The sequence below is a fragment of the Chroicocephalus ridibundus genome, chromosome 3 (genome assembly GCF_963924245.1).
Source record: "Chroicocephalus ridibundus chromosome 3, bChrRid1.1, whole genome shotgun sequence".
NCBI classification, from domain to species: Eukaryota; Metazoa; Chordata; class Aves; order Charadriiformes; family Laridae; genus Chroicocephalus; species Chroicocephalus ridibundus.
The window spans coordinates 28,074,788-28,094,645 of record NC_086286.1 but is presented as its reverse complement, the minus strand read 5'-3'; the positions used below and the strand labels follow the sequence as shown (position 1 = coordinate 28,094,645).

At 42.3% G+C, this 19,858-nt stretch overlaps 1 protein-coding gene across 8 annotated transcripts in view; it reads left to right on the top strand.

The window, feature by feature from the left end:
• The window catches only part of TRERF1 (transcriptional regulating factor 1), a 102,202-nt gene that overhangs the window by 45,222 nt on the left and 37,122 nt on the right, over positions 1-19,858 (top strand). The window contains exon 1 of one of the 8 annotated variants that reach the window (XM_063328543.1): positions 8,902-8,921. The exons of the other annotated variants lie outside the window; for them this stretch is intronic. The gene's annotated coding sequence lies outside the window, so the exon portion shown is untranslated. Of the gene's footprint in view, positions 1-8,901; positions 8,922-19,858 lie in introns of those variants that run through there. 8 annotated transcript variants of the gene reach the window in all.

Genomic DNA, 19,858 nt, shown 5'->3' with positions numbered 1-19,858 from the left:
GAGCTCTGTGAGGATGGTGGAGAAAATGCCACTGCCTTCACTTCTGACACATACTGGCTGTGAATTATTTATGGTACCTCATTGTAAACGGAGTGTTCTGTTGCATATTTGTAAATAATGAATTCTTTATGACAGGACATCTGTGTCTCTGGATCCCGTGTAACAGAACTGGTTTTCTAAATACACTTTATGATAAGATATCTATCCCTTTTCCCAGGGTGCCCTGTAATAAAGTACTTTTGTATTCCTGCTGTATCTGTTATCCATTTTGAGACTGACTCATAAATGATATATAGTTAGATAACATATGTAAAAGTTTGTGCTGTTTCTCGTGAGTTGATGCGGTGTGATGTTCATTTTGTAATAAGAAGTAGGTATCTTTATATGCAAGCATTCTGATTTTTGTGCTGTGTAAAATCAGGTTAGTAGAAGACTTATGTGCCACGTGAATTACGTTTGCTTTTGTAACTTTCCTGAAGAGTACATATTTTTGTAAGACGGTACTTTTTTCTTTTTAATTAGTAAGAAGTACTTTCTGGTTACGCCACTGGTCTGTGGAGGTAATGGAAATGCTAAGTGCAGCGTGCAATTCAGAATGGCTATACAAGAGATGGGGGATGATTTGCCTTTTTTGGCCCAGTATGTGACTTCGGGGCAAGCCTCTTCCCTTGCTTGTCTGTGCAGTTTGAGTAGGACTCACTTGAAGGCTTGATTTGTGTAGGACCCTCCTGCAGTGTGTTCCCTAACAGGACACTAGCGAAACTTCTCCAGCTCTTCAGGATAGTCAGTGGCAACCCTGAGCGTAAACTGCATACCCTCAGGAAAATGTTAATATTGCCCTTTAAGCATCCAAGCATTGCTTCTTGCCACAGGGTTGTGGAAGAGGCTGCTTTACCCGCTCCTGCCTGCGATTTCCCTCCCATGTGAGCGTTTTGGTGGTGCAGGAGAAGCTGCCACCTTGGGGGATGGCAGATTTGTGGCCCACCAGTGGGTGGCTGAAGGCGTTGACCTCGCCTGTGCTGACCGACCCACCTTGCACAGCTGTCTGGTGAACCAAGCCACTAAAAAGATCCAAGTCAGAAAAATAATTTTCTGCGCAGAAAAGGCTAATTTGTCACCTAGCCTGTTTCAGTGACCTGTTTTTCCGCATGGTCCATGGCTGGCTCAGTGAGGGGGCAGGTGGCAGGGGTCAGGGCTGTAAGCTGTGCGGGGCAGATTGGCAGTGGAGCCCGGGCAAGGTGGGGTGCTGGCTGGCCTGGTTGCTGGCCAGTGTGGTCCAGAGGCATGTTTGGAGCGACCGCAGAGTGAGCAGCACCATTACCATCTTAGCCACGTTTGCTGCGCTGATTGTGATGGGTTGGTTAACAGTGCCACATGGATGAGAAATGTGCCAAGAGGGAAAAATGCTTTAGTTTTGGTATGCTGAAAATCCCAAAGAAATGCTGTATTTTCCTTTTGCAAAGAGGATGGGGAGTCTTCTGGTAAAGTACCTGCTGCATATACTCTGCCTCATCAGTGCATGGTGCCAGCCTGCTCCCCTGCTGTCCTCCCCTCTCCCACCCATCGCTTCTCTTCCTTTTTTCCTGCCCCCCCCGTAATTACTCCCAGGAACTTAGTACCAGTTGTCAGTCACCGAGTTTTGCGGCTAATGTACTTGTAACCCTTCTTAATTCTCTCAAAAAGAGAAAGAAGCTAATGCTGGATGCCCGCCTGCCCCTGCAGTTGCTTAGCAGCCAGCGGGAGGCACCTGGAGGAGCAGCTCGCCCCTCCTTGAATCATCTGCTGAGAGAAACGAGAAGACAGTTATTACTGGTTAGGTTCGTTAACATCTTTTTTTTTTTTTTTTCCTCTCTGTTTCTCCCGCACTCACACACACACTTACCTGCCTCTGTTCTGGAGCTTCTCACGAGCTGTGAGATGGAGTCTCCAGCATTCAAGCAACCCTCACTGCTCGCAGTCTCACGTGAAATAACGTGGTGACCCCCGTGGGCGGCTGTGAGGTCTTAGTCCGCAGCATCGCAAATGTACTGCGTAGATGTTTTACCATCTCTTGAAGGAGTGGGGTTGGTTAGGCACTTCAGCTGACAAGGTCGTGGTTTTGCACTTTTTGGCCTCTTACTTAAGTTTTCCATTTTTAGTTGCAGGGTGCTCGGCGCTTCTCGCCACTTTTCCTTGCAGGCTCTGACAGAGTAGCTCTGCTCAATCTTCCTGCAGTAGCTGGAGATGTCTCCAGCTTTCAGCCAAAAAGTTGTGGCCTCTTCTGTTACCAGGACTGGTAGAAAAGGATTCCTGCCCCTGCCTTGGCCACGCTGGTGGCAGGGTGGTTGAGAACCTGGATGGAGGGTGGGCTGTGACCGGGGGAGGCTGGGGTGTGTTGAGTTACTCTGAGGCTGCCCCAGAGAACAAAAACACACCGAAAACACAGTGGGTGGCTAAGGATGATGGTGTCTGTTGAACTGCCACAGCGGCTTCGGTGCGTATGGGGGATGGAGGTACGGGTCTCCAAAAGAGGATGGGTACCAAGATGTCATTTGTAGAACTTCAGCTTTGTTCCAGAGGGGTTTCTGTAAACTTGAGGGGGGAAGAAAGGACAAAGAATGCCTCAAACCCCTGGTATAACCAGTTATCTAGCTCACTGCTTATCTCGCCATGGTTGCAACTGCCAGCGTGATGTACTGTTTTGGAGCAGGAACTGTGTGTCCTCAAAGCGATACAGCTGTGAACCGTCCAGCGCAGTGGGATCCTTCCTTGCTTCTTTCTCCTCTAAGGATGTTTATTTCTGATGGGCACTCTCATTTCAGTGGAAGTGAATGATGCAAACAGAGAAGCTGCTGGCTGTAACAGTTACGCGTCAGCCAGTTTCATGTGTCATTATACTTTTCATTTTAAGGCTGATTCCTAGATAGCCATGAACCTAGAGTCGGAGGAACGCGCACATGATTTACACGAAGAAATGTAGCAGGTAGTACTTAGATTTTCTTTTTAAAAGGCTAATTGTGTTAATTTGCTTGAGACACGATTATCTCAATGGGATTGATTTGTTTAATTAACTCGGGATGCCTGCAGGTTAAATAGTGAGTATAAATAGAAGGACAGTGGGGAATGCATCACTAATGTTTGTATTGCAGAAGGATTGACTCATATGTAAATGAAGTGCTGCAAGCCTGCCAGGCTAACCTAGTTCTGGGGTGGTTTCTAGATACAAAAATTCTCTCATGCCTGTCATGCATAACATGGGGCTTGTACGCTCCGGAATAGGTTGGTGAAGAGTGTACACTGTAGTACTAATGGCAAAAATACCTTGATCCCGTTGTAAATACCTTGCGTGTGGGCGCTTTTGTGAGCACTGCAAAGGGATGGAGTCTGCGGGATGTGGTTTGTGCCGGACCACTGCGATGGCACTGCCCTGATGCAGCCCAGCAGCTTCTTCAGTGTGTCTGCCCTCTCGTGAGAAATCAGTGCAGTTTCTTGTTCCAAACGTCGCAAAGACAGCTTCTGAACAGAGAGGGCAACTACCCTGTAGCTAGCATCCTTAGGCTGAAGCCTCGTAACAAAGCTTTATATGTTCCCTTGTTCCCGGCTTCCTCTGCCTTACTGCGTGAACGTGCCACTCCACGCTTCTGCAGAGGATTAGGTATCTCAGTGGACCAGTTCTGCAACCCGTGTGTGTGTTCTTTGCCTACTGTTAGGGAGGGCAGTACCTGATACTTTAACATGTCCTTTGTCCTAAGGTGGACAGTTATGTTGAAGTCCCAAATGGGACATTCTGAGCCTTTTCTGTTAGTGTTTGGTCCTGTGCCATGAAAATCTTAGATCCTGCAAATACAGAGAGGACAGGCAGGTCTTCCTCATCTTTCCCCTACCTAAAGTAACTTGCTCTTGTCAGGAGCTATATAAAGCTGTAGTCTTTCTCTGAATCTTTCCGAAGTCTTCGTCATAGCTTGTGGCAAAATATTGTGCAAACTGAGTGCTGAATAAAAATAAAATAAAAAAAGAACAACAGAGCACCGCCACAGAACTAAACCAACTAAACAAACATACGTTTCCTTTTAGCAGCTTTAAGCGTACTGCAGTTTCAAAGATGCCCTTTCTTCTGCATGAGGAGAGCATATAGGAGCACTGCAGTCTTTCACAATTTTTTTTTTATATCCTTGATAATTTATCCATCTCCCATTAGTGTGGTTGCTTCAGACTTCTCCGTCTCTTTCTGTACAGAAATCTGTCTTTGTCACGAATTATTCTTGTCCCCTTTTTCTGAACCTTTTACTACATCTGCTATCTCAAGAAGAGATCAGATGATAAGAGCTGAACACAGCACTCTGATGGAGAACACGCTTCTGATTTATGCTGTGGCATAACAGTGTTGTTGGTCTTATCCTTTAGATAATCATGCGAATGCTTTCGTCTTTAAAATGGAAAAAAAAAAAAAAGAATATTTCGAAGTTGTACTTTGCATATCTAGCAGTGTTTTTCATTTATTATTTATTTATTTAGACTTGATTCAAATATTGAGTTGCTCCAGAACTGTTAAACCCAACAATGAGTTTTGAGTGCTTCACATTTTTCATTTAAATGCACTTTGCTTTTTATTGATCTGCAGTGGATTTAATTTGCCCCTTGTCCTGGCCTTGCATGGTTCATCGGCAGTTCTTTCCAGTCTTCTCTGGTTTTGACCAACTGTAAATAATTTTGTCATTTGTGGATTTTCGCTGTTCAGGTTTGGGGGGAAGGGGAGAGGAGGTGTTGCCTTCAAGTCTTTTCAGTTTGTTCAAGAATACATGAAACACTGCTATCCCCGGTATAGAGCTGAGAGCATCTCTCCCTTGATTTTTTTTTTTCTTATTGAAAGCTGTTTCTTTTGTTCTCACGTATTTTCCGTGTCTCTCTGCTGCTTTCTAATCTGCATAAACACTCTCCCTAATAAACCTCAATTTTCTTAGTAGCATAAAAGGATTTTGCAAAAAGATTGTTTGCAAGTCCAATTCCCAGCTTTTTAAAATCCATACTTATGTTGACAAGCCAAAAATACTCATGAACAGCAAACAGAAAAGTATGGAAGCGTGTATCTGTTGGAGAAGCTAACCTTGGAAAATTGTATCCTGTTGGAAATACTTGAATTGCGTGCATCGAGTCTCTGTCTCTTCCACCGTCAAGACACTGTTGCTTGAGCCTTTGCATTGCTCATTGTTATATCCTAATCCTTCATTTAGGATCAGTCCATTTGGAATGCAGAGGGCTTTCTTTTATTTCCCTCTTTCAAACTATTTCCAGTGACAGTAATTGCCCCCCCTTATTGCTTGTCTATTTGAGAATTGTGGTTTGGGTTTATTGAGGGAGTTTTGGTTCTTGTAGCAGATCCCTCAGCTCTTCCCCCCTGCCTTCTGCTGAGAAGATTCCCTTTCCATACATCTCACTTGAAGCCAGGATATCTGTATGTGTTTTTGACTGCTTATGAAAATATTGGAGCCCTAGAAGAAATGTCATACTTCTTCCATCTTGCCAGGAGCCCACTGAGTGCTGTTACTCTGTTGTCAAGATAGAGACTTCAACCCTTCTGGTGTTTTAACATAGATGCTGTTTTGCCCTGGCTTGTAAATGTATGTTTCTCTCCTGCTTGGAAAGTGGGCTTTACCAGGCCCTTCACTAGGACTAAGTTTACTGAGTAATGCCAGTTTATCTTTTTCAAGTAAATACTGCAAAGGCGAGTGGTGGGGGGCCTTTGTATCTCGCCATCAGTGATCTCCCGACATCCGTGGTTGTTAGGAGGGGTTTGGTTCCCCTTTATAACATCCCGTTCTGTTGGGGTTAGTGTAAGGTGGGATATCTGAGGATGACTTGAGATCCGTTGAAGGAAACGTTACGAAGAAACTTTCTTAGAGTTTCTTTGAAGCTCAGGAGTTAAGTAATAGCAACACTTCTTCCCAAGAGACAATTTCTGACCCAGTTATATAAAGGGCTTCATTGATGTAAACCAATTTTGGTTCTGCCGAAAACACTGTGGGAAAAGGCCTTTGTACAAGGTGTGTGTTTTTTATTTGCTTTTTAATCTGTTACCGTATTGAAGTATTAAATAACTTAATACTGCAAGAGCTTATTCTTTCCAGTCCATAGCTTTCCCCGAGAAAAAGTGAATAGACCTTTTCAGAGGCACTTGGAAGATGACGCGACACAGACGTGCAGGGATGCGCACGTGTGCGCGCACACCCAGGCAGCACCCAGTTCAACTTCGAAAGCCTGGGGTGGTGAGGGGGTAAGGAGGTGGAGGAGAGGCAGCACGCTGGTCTGTTTGGAGACTAACACTGTGTATTTAACTTCATAAATCATGAAGTACTATGGTTTTGTAATGTACTTATTTTATGTGTTTAAAAGTGTGCTCAGACACGTTAAAAAGATACTTTTTCCAATGCATATTATTTCTGAATTACAAATCCCTTGTGCAAGAAAGACGCAGCATGCTTTTCTACAAAATTACAAGAAGGTTTCTTCCAGACTCCGCAGAGCGATTAACTACAGAAGTTCTGGGCATTATGTTCCTGTGTGTTGTCTCAAATTGGGAAAACGTATCGCTGCGATCAGTGCATTTAATGGCCTCGCAGATTTCTTAAGGATAGGTTCAGAAATTTGTACAGTAGATCAGCATAGCCCAGGTAAGGAAAACAGATTATGAAAGACACATCAGGAGCTTCAGAGGAAATTAAGTTAAAGTAGAAATTATTATTTCTCTTGGTGTGGACCCTTACAGGAATGCAAACTGGACGGAGAAGCAGGTTGCATGTTCTGCAGGCACTGCTTGGGACGATGGAGTACCGGTATGACAAATAGCAAAGGGGCCTGGAGATGGACTAAAGAGTACATTGATTCGAGTTCTGGGTTTATTTTTAAAAAGTCCTCCAGGATGATGTTGCGCAACTGTCAAGAACCGTCGTGAATGTGAATGAAAAAACTAGAAGAGGCATCAGGTAGAAGAAAAACTGCCAGAGAACAAAAATGGTCTGGAAAAGGTTCAAGCAAAATGCTTTCGGTTTTCGATATAACAAAGGCTATATGTTGCTGCTCTGGAAGTAAGCCATGCAAAGCCCCAGCTGTCTTTTTACTGCAGAAATGCGTTTGTTCCTCTGTGGTATTTTAGAAAGCCACATCTTCAAGTAAAATTGAATTTGACTTGCTTTTGTCTTTATATTGTTGATATTGAGTTACCTGCTTATTGGATATGTGCTTGTCATGCAGGCCATCTAAGATGCCACCAAGGGATGGTATCCTTGAAGGACGTTATCCATGTGGTCCTAAAAATGTTATATTCTGAAATGGAAAATGTGTTTCTCCGTATTATTTTATAAGATTTAAATCTTTTTTTCCCCTGTTGCCCTCACTGAAGTGCAGAAAATAGGTTGACTTAAAGACTGACTATCAAATTAAATTTGTGCATATCTTAAATAACTTTTCACATTGAATCTCTTGAGATTTTTATCTCTGTATTTGCAGAAATGTCAGTGAAATTTATCTTGGTCCAAGATTTCACCATGGCAGAAATCTCAAAAATGTATGCATCCATTCCCTTCACCCTCTTTTTTTTCCAGTTCTACGCCAAGTTGTGCCTCTTCTCCCTTCCCTTGGGTGCCTTTTCCTACTGCTACTTGCCCAGATGAGTTTAGGGTTGGGATACATGGGCACACCTGCTTCCATCAGCCAGCTGTTACACTCCTGTGTGTGTATGGATTTCTATTTGCAGTAAACCAACTTGTTTATCATGACTGGTTTGTAGAGACTGGAGGAGCTTCTTAGCACTACATAATATTCTGTGCAAGGGTAAGTTGTTGCAGTTAGGAATAACTAGTTCATAAAGTAGGACGAAGCTGTTTTTACAGGAAAACTTGCTCTATTTTGCATCTGTTTCTTTTGAGTGATGAGTGAAAAAAAAAAATCATCATTTTTGCTCTTAATTTGTGAATTCTTATAATGTTCAGAAAAAATGTGAATAGAATTTACAAGATTACTGCAAGATTATGCAATGGTCCCATATCTGTGAGCAGTTCAGGGAAAAAAGTCACTGCTACATGTACAGTCACTTAAATATGATATCAGAGAGAGACACTTCCCTCCCCTGCTTCCTGCCTCCTTTTATGTTCTTTGCGATGTGAATATACTAACATCTATTTGAAAGTTATTTTTGCCACCTGAGCCTTCTCCTTCACATCTACCTCAGAAGCAATGCCTGCATCTTGGTAGCGTGTGTTTATTTAATCTAAGGAAGAGCAAAACTCGATCAGATGGCTGCAAAGCAGGAACAATTGTTTGCCTGAGAAGATGGTGGCGTGCGTTTGTTTATCTCACCTGTAAGGTGTTTTGTAATCACTCTTTCCCAGATCCAAATGATCATTTCCGAGGAGATAATAGATGCAAATACTGTGTGAGTTATACTCACATCAGTCACCTTGTGTTAACAGCAAAGGAAGTGGAAAAAAAAATGGATAGTGGTCCTTGTTCTGCGGTGTGTTGAGGGCCCTTGACTTGCCCTGAGGCAAATAAACAAAATGGATAGATACAATAGAGTAGAAAAATTTCTTTTTTTTTTTTTTCTTCCCTCAGTTCCTCACTACTTCTGGTTTCACATAGATGTGATGGAACTGTTGTTTTTGAGTGTTAAATAATATACATACTTATATAAGAACAAGCTCTATCCCTTTTTTGTGGGAGTGGTACCGTGTGTTAGAATTCTACCCCCCCCTTCTCTTCCAGACATGCGACAGCAGCTTTAAGGGCTGCTGAGATTCTCGCAAAATTTCTTCCTTACGGTGCCGTCCAGTGGAAAAGGCCGGCTGCCCGGTGCCCTGTATGTGGTGCAGGAGGTGCAGCTGGGGCATTCGCTACGTGCCGTTTGGCGTTTGCTGCCACAGTGGTCTAATAGCACAGGCAGCGCTTTGGTACGTTCAGTGGGTCGTTATCATTTAGGTGGTTTGCTTGTGGGTGGGCAGCTCTGTGTGTTTGGGGGGGGATTTCAGCTGGCTTGGGTGGGTTCGGTCTGTCTTAGTGTTAAATACAATTCCAGAGGTGGCTCTCCCCTTGGTTCTCCAGCATAACGGTGGAAAGATTATTGGATCTTTGATGTTTGCCTTGCAGAAAGTTTTACCTCCTCCGTGTTTTGCACCATTGCACCTGCCTCGTCGCAGCCTGCTTTCTTGTAACCTTGTGTTCGTTAGGAATGCGTTATAGCCTATCTACAAACCAAATGAGGTCTGGTCCCTAAAAAGCTGATACTGGTTAGTTATAAAAAAGGTTTAACTGAACTTATTGCTTTATTGATATAAACTGCAAAAGACATCAGTAACGGGATGGTCTGAGTTATCGTAAGTTTAGGATTCTGAACGGATCAGCTAATTTCATTAGGTTCCTGACTACATTAGGCCCCTCTGCAATCTGTAGAGACAGAAGACCTGAATTTCAGTGCTCTGGGTCACTTTTCAGAAAACTTTCTTTTTTTCTTTTCCCCTTCCTTTTTTTTAATTGGCTATACAGGAAACCTGGAGAAATGAGCCAACCAAGCTGGTGGTGTTATCAGTTATACCCACAGTTGTCAAGTAGGACATCTTTAGAGGGAGATAATGAAGGCATTGGTCTGAAGTCATGTTTAAATCGTTTGCCCAGTGCAAAATACATTTTATAGTCTTGAAGGAATGCTTGCATCTTAAAGAAATATGTATATATATATATGCACGTACTTCTTGCTTTTCTAAATGCAGTAGGCCTTTGTGAATTGACAGAGATACAAGGTCAGCTCCTGAATCTCCTTATTGTTAAGAGCAAAATACAAATTGAAACTACCCATAGTCAAATGGGTTGCAGAAAGTAACGCGCATCACTTACTCCTTTCAGTGAAGTGTTTGCTAGCATGTGAGCATCTGTATACAGACAGATCCCTCCTGTGCCACTAACAGCTGTTGATAGGCGTTTTCTATGATATTAGAAACCGCTTCAAAACATTCTGCTTGAACGGAAGCCCAAAATGGTCTTGTAGGTATTTCTTTCCTAAGTGAACCGACAAGCCAAAGAAGAGAAGAGCATTTGAGAGAGCATGCGAGTATTTGGTGCAACCTCGTGAATTTGAAAAGATGGAAAATCTTGTATCTGTCACGATTTGGAAAAGTGCTGTTAAACCCGACAAAATTTATTTTGTTTCCATTTTAAAAATGAAGTGAAAAAAGGCTGCAGGAGTTCTTCCCCTGTGATGTTACATTTTTGAGTAAAAGCATAACCGTTTGGACAGGGCTAGTAGCGGACTGGTGGAAGCTTTATATGAGGCCGTCCTCTTGGGAAAAGGTTGGGAGAAATAATGTGGTGCAAGTCTGTGTGACCCGTTTTGCTGAAGAAGCAGGTCTGATGTTTATTGCTGGAAGTGGTCATTTACGGCTGTAAGCTCTACGCTGAGGGGGAGAAGGATGCGGCTGGTGTAACTCCAAACCATGCTGTTGTCATCTGAAGGGTGTCAGGCACTGTCTGCGGGGGGCTGCGCCTTAACCCCAACACCAAACTGCATTTGGTGGCAAATTTGAGGGGTTTGCTGCGCGGACATGCAAAGCCAGTCCTTGGTGAACCTGCCCTGGTTTCAGGGAGAGGTTTCAGCCATCCTTGGGAGACCCTAATTGCATGTTACCCCCTTGTGTACACTAGTTTCTCCCACACGTGGGTTTTTCCACTTGTCTTCTCCACTCCTCCCGTTCACCTCCCATACGCAGCTCTGCTGCGAGAAGTGCAAAAGGGGCTGCCTGGGCAGACCCCAGCGTTGACTCTTGGGGCTCTTCACCGCTCTGTCCAAAATCAGTAAATGTGGACTTGTTGAGCAGAAAAGACAGATTTCTATTGCTAGTGGTCACTTCTTGGTTTTGAGGGTGGAGAGAATGGGTTTAACTTTATATTTTGATGGAATATATATATTTAAATTACTATTAAAATGGTATCTTGGGAAAAGTGTTTATATATTTATGAAAAAAGAGCTATTTTAGATAGTTCTTTGAGGTAAATGTATTTGTCAAAGAATTTGAGACATGTGGTCTTTCTGAATGCATTTGACATGATCATTATTCACATGTACCATTTGTTTCCTGTCTCGTTATGTAAGTTAGCAAACCACTCTAAGGTTACCTTTTACTTTTATTTGCGTTAGAAATCGCACAGTGAAAAATGTTCTCGTTGGGTTGCCTGCTGCTGAGCCAAAAGCTGTAAATAAAGTGGTTTCCAATTGAAATACAGGAGAACCACAGAACCATTATAATTAACGTACCCTCTGGTTTTTCTCTTTCTCTTTTTTTTTTTTTTTTGATATTACCACATATCTTTTTTTATAAAGTGAACCAAGTTTTTCTTCCTCCTCGTTGTGCTTAACTTGAAATAGTCACTTCTTGCTGAACCAAGTGCTCCAGACCTCTGTTTGACACTTATAGCCTCTGCAGGTGTGCCTGCCTCTGCTGTTAGTGTTCCTGTGGGCTTTTCTGGGTAAGTGGATGGTGCTGGGAGGAATACCTGAGGCTGCTTTTTTACTTTTTTGGTTTGTTTGGTTTTGGTTGGTTGTTTTGGTTTTGGTTTTTTTTTTTTGTGATTACCAAATTCACTTATGGAGAAGAACACTTTTAGATAGGAGTAAGGAAAAAGTATTTTGTGGGAAAGCATCCGTGTGAGCATCTTGTGATCTACAGGCAGATGTTACTGAGAAGTGGTTTGTGTTTTTTTTGACTGGGAAGGTGGGCACATTTTGCCACTTGTGTTTTAATGGAATACTCCATCTGCTGTCTAGCCAAATCTCTTTCTGAACATGAAAGTTTTGTGCCAAATGTAATAGCAAATGAAGAGAAAAGAGGTGGGGTGTTTTCTTCAGTATGCCGTAAATGTTAAAACCCAATGTGTCTGAGAGGGTGGGTAAATCCAGATCTTTTTGTGTATCTCGTTCTTTACTTATTTTAAAACAGCAAATACACATAATTCCAGTTGGTAGTTAATTTGGAAACACATAGGCAAGTATTCTTTTTATCTGTAAATGGCTGTTTTGTTGGGTTTTTAGTTAAGTAATTTGATATTATCTGCTTTATTCATAGAGTTCTCATCACAGACTATCTAATGTGTTGGATTCCTGCCTCTTGTGATGAATGTTATTTTTACCCTTTTTGCAAAGGCTGGTGCTATGTCACTAAATAGATTATTTTTTTTTTTCCCCCAATGTTAGGGAGATGCAGCAAGTATGTCATCCGTTCTTAAGATTCAGAATTCATAATGCTCAGGCGCTTTGCTCTAATCATCAGCAGTTATAATTTTTAATTTTCTCATTCTCTTTATTGACATGGTACTTTTTTGTTCAGATATGACAGTCATGAATCATTCGGCAAGTTATTTGATTCACATGAGTGATTTTTTTTTTTTTTTAAAGCACCTGGGGGAGAGGGGGAGAACTCTTTTCTTACTACTTTGCCAGGTTTAGAAGTAGGAGCTACAAGGATCTTTGCTTCCCCTTGCTTATTAGAAACAAAGCAGATGTTAACAGCCCTATGAGGCCAGAACTGGCCATCCCTGGTGGCCCTTTAGGCACGGGAATGGAGTCAAAAGCCTGCATTGTGTCAGGATTTTCCATCTTACCTAAAGCCTTTCAGTTTAGGACTTTCCAAAGACGTGAACCCACTGGAAATTGTGACATTCTCAAGTCCGGAGCAAGTTCCTTCTGATATATAACCTCATACTCAGGAGACAGTTTGTCCTTTTGAGGATATGGCTAAAATGAAAATAGAAATGAACCTTCTGTCTTGCTAAAGATTTTATTTTTATTGAAAAATCTGTACCTTAGGCAGTTGACTGGTAAAATCACGTCTACAGAGTTATGCTGCCATTTTTTCCCCAGATTAAGTGGACTTTGTAACCCCATAAAGTAGTAAAAATAGTGATCAACCACAGCTTGTAGAGTGAAGCTGTATGTCTCTCACCAGCGGAGAAGTTGCGCAGATCGCACTCGCTATTCTTTGCGCTTTGAAAAGGGTGAATACCTACGAGCATTTCTAAATCTTGTCTCCTCAACAAACTCATCAGAAGCCTCAAATTAGAGAGGTCTAAGGTCTATCCATTTTAGGATTTCGTGTCTTAAGTAGTCTATGTTGTCCAGAGAAAATTACTCGTAATGTATGTTTTACTGTAAGAAATATTTTTCAGTTCAGGACTTCATAGTTCAGACAAGTGAATAAATCATCAGAATTTCATCTTTGGGTTCTCCTGACAGAACGGGCATATCTATTGCAAATAAGGATGTAATCATTTACCAGATGGATCTCCAGGACCATAGCCTGTAATTGTACCCTGGATTGCTGGTTAACATAGAGAGGCATCGCCACCTGCCTCAGCACTGACTGTATTTAGTTGTGCACAATGAGTACCAGAAATATGTTTTTCCTCTTATACAGATGCAGAAAGATTGTCTCTATCATCAGCTCCTGATGTATTTTGTGGCCAGCAATAGGTCGTGTCTGGAAGGAGAGCACTCCAAAAGGCGCCTGAATGGAAGAGCAGCCGCTGGGTTGTGACTTCTGCTGGTAGACCAGGGACAAAAAGAGAAGGCTGGAGCTGCCTAGAAGTAAGGCACACCAGACTGGCGCTCCTCTGCTTTCAACAGTGGTTTGCATTGTGCAGAACCGCTTTACTAGTATTTGAGAAAAGACACTTATCCGTGTGCCAGTGGGCTGGCTCAAGAGAAGGTCTCTGGGAAATGGTGGCTCAGACTTGCAGAGCTTTAGAAAGTGTCAAAAAGTTTGGTAATTCAATCACGAGGTCTCCCTGTGATGGAAGATGACTTTATACCACCCCTGTTTCTGGCAAGGGCAGGAGATCTCAAAAGAAGGGGCTGTTACAGATGGTCCAATTCAGACTATTTCAGCCTTGCAGAACTCAGTGCCTGGAGGTAATGAGATTACAACTGAAACATTCTGTGTGCAAAGGAATGTCCACTACTGAATCTAGACCTGGGTAAAACTCATACGGCAGAAGATGAAGAGGGAGATGCGACTTTTGAGATAGCTAGGGCTTACTGGAAAGTATACCAGCAGGACGGTGTGGGATTACATAGCCTTATCTGAGTCCTGCATTACCAGAGACATTAGTGCAGGGGGAGATGAGGTAAAGAGGGCCTTAGGGTTTTTCTGTAAGATGGCCTTCCTCCAGGCCAATGTCTGTAGGAAAACTAAAATGAAAATCAAATTTATAGCAGGGATCTCAATATTTAAAAAATAAAATAAAAAAATTTAGCCTCACTGCGACTCTTCACTTCTCAAAGGTTAGACATGTGTGGTGTTATATTATCTGGTACAGCACCTGATACACAAACTTTTTTCTGTAGCTTGAATTTGCAATCCAGGAATGCTGAGAACATAGCAGAAAACAGTACTCTTCTGATTATCTTTTGTCTCATGCAGTTACTTCTTATCCAGAAGGCTGGTCTCTGAATATTCCATAAGGACAATCTGATTAAGAAAGAAAATATGTTTGTTTGGGTTTTTTTAGGTAGGTCCATTGCTTATTAAAAAAGGAAGCATTGTTTTGCACAAGCCAAAATCATATTACTGTTGTTCTGGCCTGATTCTTAACATCTGAAGGAAAACAAATGTTTGTACATTAGGTATTTGGAGGCAACTTTAAATCATATGTGCAGTACCTTCATTATATATAATCTGTCCTCCTTATTGTCTTTCAATTGAAGCATGGTAATAAGAATTCTCTATTGCAAGATAAAGGAACAAATGTAAGGTTGTACATGCATTGGAGAAAATAATAATATCGTAGCCCTCCCTGTGAGGTCTCTGCTTGAGATCTTTGTCAGATGAGACTGCTATTTGAACACCTGCCTTACGCTCATGCATGTTGATCTACACCCTTTGGATGTAGCCTTGGGGGAAGCCTGTTTGGGAACACCCCAGTGCTGTGCTGGGTTCGGTCACTGTATGCCTGCGGTCAGTCCTGGCTCCCACATGGCACAGGGCAGTGCATCCCGCCTGTGTACGTTTTTTAAAGAGAATTCTTTTTATCTTCCATTTTGCTTTTCAGTATCACTGTATCTATTTTCACACAACTATTCGACTCATTCAGATAATTTCTAAGAGATGTCTTTCTTGGGCAACTGGCATCGATGCTTAAAAAAACCCAACCAAACAACCCCCATCAAACCACAAACAAACAAGAGCCACCCCCCCCTCCCAACAGCCCCACCACTCTAAAGAGGAAGTTTTGCAGCCTGCGCCTAAATTAAGGACCATGAGGTTTGACCGAGGGGAATAATGGTGTTTCCTTAACACGGATGCTAGTGTTGTGCCGTGGGAGCTGAGTGCAGGGGAACAAGGGCAAGGCTTAGCATCTCTTCAGGCCACACAGTGGTGGCACCAGCCTTCTCTTAGAAGGGTGCCAGCTATGCTTTCTGAGTGGGAATATTTTTCATCGTGGGAGGGGTTTTTGCAGTCTTGTGCCCCTGGTGGGCTGCACACTCTCCCTTTCCTCGTGTCTAGCTGTGTTGAAGCTTTGGGGAGATCTTTAGCTGCTGTCTCTGGGCAAGAGAGGTTGAAACGCTGCCTGCTCGCGTTTGGCTTGTATTGCATGAGGTGCTTTTGCTTCTGACTCGCTCAGCGTGTTTGCGATGTCTCTCACCTTTCATTTCTGTTGCAGTTGTTTTCACCTCCTATTTTAATTTGTGTTTTTTATATCAACTCAGAATCCTTCCTCACTCCCCTTCTACAGCCCCAAGTTGTGTTTTCTGGTATTTGTGGTGATGAGGGCTGTTAGAAATGGCATTATCAGTTGCGTATTTCAGTCATGAAGAAGTCCACAGTCAGAACTGAAAGCGCCTGAGGTTCGCGGCATTACTTTTCAATCCTCTGGTCATGTTGCTTGTGGTCTCCGCTCCTTAGGCGGTTCCCAAGGATGTGTCGGTGGGGACGTTAGCATCCGTCCTGCTCCCTGTTACAGATTACTTTTCCAGTCAGCTCTCTCGGGTAGATACTCCAGAGAGGCTTGAATCTGCTGTTAGTGAAAAGTGAACAGAAGGGAAACTACGAGTGTGTCAGCACCACCATCTTCTTCCCAGAATCCTGTGATAAATCAGATAATGCTGTTCTGAGAATTGCTTGCTTACTAATTATTGAAATAACTTTACCTTTTCTTTGTCTGTAATTAGCATTTCAGCTTGAGTCTAGGGCTTGATGATAAATGTCTTGTGTGCCGTAGGTTCAGTAAATGATGAAAAACTGAAGTCTGTGTTTGCTTACTCTCTTCCTCCATAAAACAAACAAAACTGAGCTGATCTCTAAGTAGAAACGGTGTCAGAAATTATGTGATCTAAAAGAGGAGGTTGTTTTTATTTTTATTTCTCCATTTCCTTATTGAGTGACTCACAGTATATGTAAACAATGCAATAAATAAATACTCTAAGTCCAACCTTAGTTAAGATAACCATGGAAAATCCTTTTACGCGTTTCTAAATCAGAGGATAAAAATGCATCTTCTGCAAACTGGTAGGAGAATTATAGAGTAAGTCTTTAAAAGCATGATCTGGAGCAGCCTAGATTTCCAGATAGCACATTGTGAAACTTAATATCCACATAAAACAGTTGATGAAAAATGTTGATGTAAAAATATCGTGTATCCATTTGAGATAAGTCTTTTAGAGAGGGAGAGAGCAGGCTGAAAAGCTAAGGTAAGCCCTATAACGTGGTACTGAGGTTCTGTCTGCTGTGCCCGCTTGTGGAGTTTGAGCCTCAGAACTTGATACGTGAGCATCTGAACAATGCTGTGTCTGAATGCAGGACTTATCTGAGCAGAATTTAGGCTAGGCATGTTATCTAGTTTGTTTAAAGATATGAGCTTCTTCTGAAGAAGTTGGAGGTCTCTAGCAGACTGTTTGGAGAGATAATTCATAGAGGCTTCTCTAAATGACAGCAGATGGGAAATCACAGATTTTAGCAGAAGTCTGATGTCTCAAGAAGAGAAAGAGAAACCAGTGATCAGACTGTGGAAGGTTATTCCAGAGGGGACCCTCAACGGCTCGGGTAAACAGGACTTTAGAATATGTCCACTGCTACCTCCTAGCAACCAAAACTTTTATGAGGTTCAGTTGGCACAGATCCACTTGCTTGGAAGCCTATTATGCGTAATTCGTGCTAGATTCAGGTCACTGTGACCTCAGACAAAATTGGGACTTGAAATGAGAGATGATCCTTGGGCTCCCTGTGTCAGAGCCCCCAGTTCCTTCTCCTTCGTGCAAAGCACTGTGCCAGGACACCAGTTGGGTCATGAAGAAACGTGGGCAGAGCCTTTTGGTTCTTGAATTGTCTGTGACCATAATTCAAGCTCTGTCTGTGATAGAGCTGAAAATGGTATGAAAAGGTCAGGCATACATTGCTTCCAGTTGGAAGTGTGATGCTTGGTAACATTCCACTAATTCTGAAGGATGACTTGGTCAACTGGTACGTAAGGTAGAGCCATAGATGACAAGCATGTTTATCACCTTCTTCAAAGTGTTTCCTACTTATAATTGATTCCCAGGAGAAGATCCTGTGGTGTTCCACTGTGCGTTCTATAGGGAAGGTGTCTTCCCTGGTGCTTGTTAGGCACTCTCTGGAAACTCCTTCCTATTGTTCTGCTGAGAAACAAGCTGGCAATTTGTCAGAAATAAAGCTTTAGCCATTAAGTTATTTAAAAGGCCCTTTCTTTAAGGTACTCTTCTTCCCCTCTCCCCCCTGCCTCCAAGTTGTACAAAAAACCAAACAAACAAACCAAGAAAAAACCCAGCCAAACCCACCCACCCCGCTGGCCATATAATTCTCCTTAGCCTACCTGGGAAGGGAGACATTACCCTAATCTGTGTTTCTCTGGTTACGTTTCTGTCAGGTAAGTGTTAAGCAGGATGAACTTGCTCCTTGCAGAATGATAAGTATTTTGTCACTTCTGTACCAATAAAGTACTATTTGTAAGGTGTCCTTTGTTGAAAGTTGGCAAAATCTGAGAGTGTTGTGCTGCTGGACCCATGTTTAGTGTGGGCAATACCTTCAAAGCAAAGTTAGAGGGGCTGGGAACATACATGTGCCAAAATTTAGGCGGTCTTCTATGAGAAAATCATAAACACCAGTTCTCAGAGCTTCAGAGGCTGTGTATTTGTACCTGTAGGGTAATTGGGTAAATTAAATCTCCATAGCTTAGCTGGGAGACCTTTTGGGAGCATTGTTGTTATTTTTGCAAGTACTAAATACAAAATCTGAATTTGTTACAAAAATGTACCCATAAAACTGTGCTTAGCCCTTCTCCCTTGTCTGCAAGCTGAAGGTACCATGGTATTACAAAGCATCGTCCTTTCCCCTTTTCTGTGCTACTTCTGGTGACGTGGAATACTAGGAAAGGAAACTGAGGATCAGCAAATACTACCTACTCTACAGAAAACTCTGTACAAGGGAAAAGATTTCTATAGGGATGGCTAGGAGCTTTGAATGTAATGAAGAAGAAAATACTCAGTGGAGCTAATACTTGTGGGGAATAAATTCTTCACAGAAAGTTGAGAAAGCTGCTGAGTGTCAATGTTCCTTTGAAAATGGTAAAAGTAATTGTAAAAGCTGAATGGCATGGCATTTAATTATGTAAGGAACCAAAGGGGCTAAAAAAATAATAACCTGGTATATCAGAAAGCAATTTAAAATATAAGCTAGGGAAAATGGAATATTTCTGTCACAATAAGATGAATTCCACCACCGGCTGCATTGATTTCATGTCTCAAGTTTTGTTCCAAACAGATTTGTAACTATGGCGGGGGGGGCGGGGGGAAGGCATACTGTTGTTCCCTCAACCTCCCAAGCCAACCCATTCCCCTTCTCAGCAAGAATGGTGAGAAAGATTTGGATAAATATACAAACAGGGCTTAAGAATTTAATTAGCTCTGTTGGTCGTTCAATCTCCAGTTGTCTGATTTAATTGTCCCTTTCAAAAGGATCATTTGAAGCAGAGCTCCATATGCTCTGTGAATGTCAGTAAACTAAGCTTGTTAGTGTACAGTGCGAAGGCCAAAGCTGAATTCTTGTGGGTATTCACAGCCTTTAATAAATAGCACGGCGGTGCCGAGGAGGAATCGTTCTTTACGCCCACTCGCCTTTAAGATGTTTCCCTTCAATTCAGAAATGAATATTCAGTTGAAAAGTTATTATACATCTTGTGTCTTTCAAAATATTCTTGGCACTGCATAGGAGTCTGTCTGCAGAGGGGTGGGATGGGGTTGGTTTTTTTTTTTTCTTTTTCTTCCTCCTACCTTCCGCACGGAGGATCTGGAGCCAAGCAGTAGCTGTTAGACTTTTTAGGTTCGTCTGCTTATTTGTTTGGGGTTGGGTTTTTTTGGCCTGGCAGTGCTGATTCCTGAGCTGTGGACCTCCTGCTCCATCATCTCAGGACAGGGATGGCACATCAGCATGGCAAGGTCCAAGTGTTAAGTTGTTGGGCTCTTGACAGAAGATCTTGCTGTGAAGAGTTCTCAACTCTGCCAAACTCGAACAATTAGGGATAAAGCTTGTTATGGGGAGTGGCTGCTTGAGGATTATTATTCTCTTTTTTAACTGATTGGGGAATTTCATTTAGGAGAGTGTCTCTTTTCCAGTAATTTTGCAAAGGGAAAGAATAGTTTGAGGGTTTTTCAAGGAAGCAGGGTTGTTTATTGATGTCATTTTTGGTGGTGATTTTGTTTGAGTTTTAGTCACCTCATAGTTTAAGGAACTGGAATTTTGCAAGAGTCTATGCTTAGGGTATTAAGAATAACGAAAAGCAGGGCTGGCTGAAATGTGTTGCAGAACTCCTTGTACTGAATGATTGGATGATA